This window comes from Triticum urartu, chromosome 1A (assembly GCF_056163025.1).
Source record: "Triticum urartu cultivar PI428250 chromosome 1A, HENAU_Tu73, whole genome shotgun sequence".
In the NCBI taxonomy this organism is placed as follows: domain Eukaryota; kingdom Viridiplantae; phylum Streptophyta; class Magnoliopsida; order Poales; family Poaceae; genus Triticum; species Triticum urartu.
The window spans coordinates 191,246,276-191,251,952 of record NC_141873.1 but is presented as its reverse complement, the minus strand read 5'-3'; the positions used below and the strand labels follow the sequence as shown (position 1 = coordinate 191,251,952).

The 5,677-nt window shown below is 46.5% G+C and overlaps 1 long non-coding RNA gene across 1 annotated transcript; it reads left to right on the top strand.

Annotated features, from left to right (window-relative positions):
* Positions 1-414: 414 nt before the first annotated feature.
* LOC147990571 (uncharacterized) lies at positions 415-1,303 on the top strand. Its single transcript, XR_015609218.1, has 2 exons — positions 415-555; positions 1,177-1,303. It is a non-coding gene; the product is annotated as an uncharacterized LOC147990571 (long non-coding RNA).
* The last annotated feature ends 4,374 nt before the right edge of the window (positions 1,304-5,677 follow it).

Here is a 5,677-nt window from a genome sequence, read left to right as displayed (position 1 = left end):
ATCATCTTAAATCATTAGCTAAAATGATGTAGGAGTAGTAGAAACTTCATGGTTGATCCTGATTGCTGAACATGGGAGATGCATCTTCTTTTGCATATCAATTACATAGTAGTACTATATAATGCTTGCCGATGTGGTACATTCAATACTGGCAGCACTGGCCATTAATTACACTGGCCATTTTACGCCAGGCTTTAGATTCTGCCGAGCCAGACCCGTTGACCCGCGGTTTGATTCATGGCGTGCGAGATTTGTTCCTGGGCTGACGTGGTGTGTTTGCCGGTGTGATTTTCGCAGGCCTTGGACAAGATCAGTACGTTGCCGATGGAGGCCCTCGCCGCCAGTGCCGATGTGTCCAGGATTGGGCAGTTTGGTGTTGGCTTCTACTCCGCCTAACTTGTTGCTGAGAGGGTCGTCGTCACCATGAAGCACAACAACGACGGGCAGTACGTGTGGGAGTCCCAGACCGGTAGCTCCTTCACCGTCACTCGTGATACGTTTGGGGAGCAGCTCGGCAGGGGTACCAAGATGGTCCTCTACCTCAAGGACGACTAGGTATGCAGTCCAATCCTCCTATATTATGATGGCTTACTCTTCATGTCTTGATGTGGTTCTCTGCTTAGTGTAGCTGTATTAGACTCACTATGAGATGTCCACTCTTGTTTTGTTAAAAAACATGAACTATTAAGTCATCTATTCATGGCCGTTGCTTTTGTTCAGTATATATGTGTGCTTTCTGATTTGTATGCGTAGGTGGTTATAGGTTGCTGTGATGAATATAAATATTAACAAGTGCTCATGCATGCCGGTATACTAGAGCTAGTTGTATGTGCTCATTACCTTCCTGTTGTCACTTTGTCAGCATCAATCCAATCCAACCCAGCCCAATGAATCTAACCTGCTCGTTTAGTTCTCGCCATCGGTGGTAGCCAACAACTAACCGATCTTAGCTGCTGCCGGCTGTTTGGCATCCCATGTATTTTTTGCTGCTAGTCTCAGAAATAATGCATGAATGGCATCAAAACTGCTTCATGCTATCTTTCGGGCAAAGTAGATGCTAGTTTGGTTACTATCTGTGCATCATCAGGTCTACTTTATGCAAGTCTCTATTTTTTGTTTATTCTATTTTTTGTTTGTCTCTCTTTGACATATTGCTTTTTCTTTTTGAATGTGCAGGTTATTTGCATCTTGATTAGGAGATGATGGTGATCATCTTTTGTTGCGGGGAACCTGTTAGATAAAGTTTATGTGATTTGAACCTGCAAGATACAGTTCTGTATAATGTTGTGTGAGATAAAAGTTATGTACTTGTGAACATATGAGATAAGTTATTGATATGTGTTGGTCTGTCTAATGTTATGCGAGATAAAGTTGTGTGAGAAAGATTTCTATACTTGTGTTATTACTGTGGAAAAGAAGTACTGTTACTATACTGATTTGAGAATATTGGCTGTAAATAAAAGAGGGCTTGGCCCACTATTGGATTGTAAAAAGGCCCTATCCAGAATTTATATTGCACTCAATACTTGGGCTCTAAAAAGGCCATGGCCCAAACTATGTTGGACTTGTTTCTAAAAAGAGCAATATAAATTTCAGATTCTAAAAGGGTTGGGCCCCAAAAAATGGATTGTAAAAGACTGCATCTCAGAAAAAAAAAGTCCTAATTGTTGGGCCAGGCCTATTTAGCTAATCAAAGCACAGGGAAAAATAAATTAAATGGGCTGAATTAATGGGCTCGGCCCATGTAAAACGCCGAATTGGACTGGGCTGAAACTTGTGCCACATCAGCTTGCCACGCTGGATGCCTACGTGGCCTGGGGAGGTTGCTAGTGACCAAAACGCCACAGTAGACGTATTTTGGTCATAAACGTCTTCGACCATTCCAGAAGAAAGGTCGCTATAGTCAGTTTATGACGGCCAGCTTTTGACCTTATGTTTTTGGTCACAAAAAGGTCACAAATGGAAATTTGTGACCATTCAGTGACCAATAGTGGTGGTCACAAGTTGACATAGTTCTTGTAGTGCATTGCCATCCCTGACTTTGGATGTGCTTGGGTCGCTAGTGCTGCTACGGGCCAACCAGCTGTCCTCGCCCGCACAAAAGCGGGTCATGAGGCTTGTTAGGGCTGCCATTGTTTTCGGTTTTTCTTGAATGAGGTGTCTGGCGAGCCATTCGTCTTGTACGCTGTGTTTAAAAGCTGCTAAGGCTTCGGTGTTCGGACAGTCGACAATTTGGTTCTTCTTGGTGAGGAACATGTTCCAAAGTTTTTGGGCGGACTCTCCGGACTGTTGGATTATATGATTTAAATTGTCTACATCCGGAGGTCGGACATAAGTCCCTTGAAAATTGGCCCGAAAAGCGTCCTCGAGCTCCCCCCAACTTCCAGTAGAGTTTTTGGGGAGGCTTTTCAGCCAGTGCCGAGCTTTCCCTTTAAGCTTGAGGGGAAAGTATTTAATGGCATGGAGGTCGTCTCCACGAGCCATATGAATATGGAGGATGAAGTCCTCTATCCAGACTACAGGGTCTGTGGTTCCATCATACGCCTCTATGTTCACCGGTTTGAATCCCTCTGGGAATTCATGATCCAACACCTCATCAGTGAAACATAAGGGGTGTGTGGCGCCCCTGTATTGGGATGCGCCATGGTGTTCGGACGGTAGTAGTATTCGGTGTTGGTTGTGTACCGTAGCGTGCTTCCTACATCCATAGATAGATCTGGTCGCGCCGAATTTTTGACGCAAGTTCTCACGTAGATCGTGTGTTGACTTATGCGCAACTTTGTTATCCGCTCTATCGTGTTCGCAGGGTGGTGGATCCGGCCGGTTGGTCCTATCACTTTTCGGCTGTATGGGCTCTAAGGCCTCATCGTTGAATTTCGGTAATAGCTTGCGCTTTGGATAGCTATTTTTATGGTAAATTCCACCATACTTTGTTACTTTGTTCCACTTGCTATTGAGCGTATCTTGTGCAACCTTGAGCCTTTGCTTCTGTTTCTTCAGGCTCCTCGCTATGGCAATAAGCCTTCTGCGGAGGTTCTCTTGCTCCAAGTGTGTTTCCGGGATGATGCGTGCATCTTCGTCCGGACTATTTTCTTCCCCATACGGGGTTTGATGAGGCTTATCCTTGGCGTCATCGTGTTCAGACTTCGGATCCGTACTATGTTTGCAGTTTGCATCTTGATCGTTTTCTGCCACCGGGGTGGTGCAGTTGTCGTTTCTTCCAGAGTCGAGTGGACTATTATTCCCTCTTGCGCTGTTATCGCTATTTTTGCTATGGCGGGACTTAGGGCGGCGCCGCTAACGTCGACGCTTGGGTTGCTTGGAGGGTGCATCCCCCGCTGTCTCTTCGCCATTGCCCTCTTTGGGTGTATCCACCATGTATACGTCATGTGATGAAGTGGTGGTCCGGCGCCCTGTGGGCGGTGGTTCCTGTTTGTCTCCGGCATCGTCGTCCATACCGTCGATGTCTTCGGAGTCGAAGTCGAGCATGTCGGTTAAGTCGTCGACAGTGGCTACTAAGTGGGTGGTGGGTGGGCAGTGAATTTCTTCGTCGTCCGCATCCCATTCTAGCTGGACATAGTTCGTCCAAGGTTCTCCTGACAGGGAGAGGGACCTTAATGAATTTAGCACATCTCCGAAAGGTGAGTGCTGAAAGATATCCGCGGAGGTGAACTCCATGATCGGCGCCCAGTCGGACTCGACGGGCACGGATGTGAGCGGCTCAGAGTCCATGGCCGGAGATGAATCCAATGGTTCGGTGACACGGCTCTCGTAAGGGGTGAAGTCAGTATCCGGCTCTATCGCCACTGAGAGTGTGGCCTCCATGGCGGGGTCCATCCCTCCGCTCTCGGATGGTGCGATCTCCCAGAAATCGTTCGGCGGCAGATTTACATCATGCTCGTCGCGACTGTGCGGCGCGTCCGACATGGGCTCGAATCCGTCGAAGATCAAGTCTCCACGGATGTCGGCCATGTAGTTCAAGTTTCCAAATCTGACCTGATGGCCAGGGGCTTAGCTTTTGATCTACTCCAGATGGACAAGCGAATTGGCCCGTAGAGTGAAGCCGCCGAATATGAAGATCTGTCCAGGGAGGAAAGCCTCACCCTGGACCGCATCGCTAGCGATGATCGAAGGAGCCATCAAGCCTTGCGGTGATGGCATAGTGGAACTCTCAATGAAAGCACCAATGTCGGTGTCAACACTAGCGGATCTCGGGTAGGGGGTCCCGAACTGTGCGTCTAAGGCGGATGGTAACAGGAGGCAGGAGACACGATGTTTACCCAGGTTTGGTCCCTCTTGATGGAGGTAATACCCTACGTCCTGCTTGATTGTTCTTGATGATATGAGTATTAAAAGAGTTGATCTACCACGAGATCGAAGAGGCTAAACCCTAGAAGCTAGCCTATGGTATGATTGTCTGTTGTCCTACGGACTAAAACCCTCTGGTTTATATAGACACCGGAGGCGGCTAGGGTTACACAAGGTCGGTTACAAAGGTGGAGATATACATATCCGTATTGCCTAGCTTGCGTTCCACGCAAAGTAGAGTCCCATCTGGACACGGGACGAAGTCTTCAAACTTGTATCTTCATATTCCAACACTCCGGCCAAAGGATATAGTCCGGTTGTCCAGAGACCCCCTAATTCAGGACTCCATCAGCGATTGTAAGTCGACTCTTTATCCCTTTCTTATTTACTACATGGGATGTGTAGAGATTACCCCTCTTGCGACATGCCTACCATGCGGCTATGCCTCTAAGTCGTGCCCCGACACATGGGAGATATAGCCGCATTATGGGTGTTACCAGTTGGTAATCAGACCCTTCCCTGACTTAGGAGCCCCCTGCTTGATCGAATCACTGATGTTGTTGAGTCTAGAAGAAAATGTTTTGAGTCTAGGATTATATATATCGGAGAGTAGGATTCTTTTTACTCCTCAGTCCCTTCATCGCTTTGGTGAGGCCTCCTGACGTAGAATTTTCACTCTTCTCTCCTCAAATTTCACGGAAAAAATTTAGGATCACACGGGTATCTTGGAATCGTTCTGATGGTTTTGTGACGAGAACATTGTTCTTGGTGCCTCCTGACATTTAGGGGTTGTGGTAGTGTCCCAGGGAGTTGAGCTCCGAGGTGTTGTCATCACAATTTTATCATTGCAGTTCTGGAATACCTGAGTTCGCCGACATCGAAAAACTCTTTTATGCAGTTGTTGGTGAGATAACCTGGATGCCACCCAGTACTGGGGCAGGAGTTCGGGAGCATTGCCATAACTTGTATAATGGATGCTTTTCGAAGGTTGAGGTAAATGATTTCTGAAGGTTTCTTGGTTATGTGTTGAAGGATGGATACAGCTGGATGTTGGATTTGCTAGTTTTGGGTGAGATATTATGCTTCCCCTGTATCCCCAACACCTGATTGCATAACCAGTAAGTTTCGGGAGTTTTATAGGTGGGAATTCAAGTAGTTCTAGTATTTCTTCCAGTAGATATTTGGTTTTTGATTGGGTAATCCTTACCAATTATTTGTTCATATCCATACCTTGTTGATTTATTCATCTACCTTTCTATAAGTGGCTTCTCAACTTTATGGAACTGTGATGGTTTACTTTGGAATTCATTCGTTCATTCTTGTTCGGATGTTAAGGCTATATGTTTCAATTTCGATCCATTGATTCAAC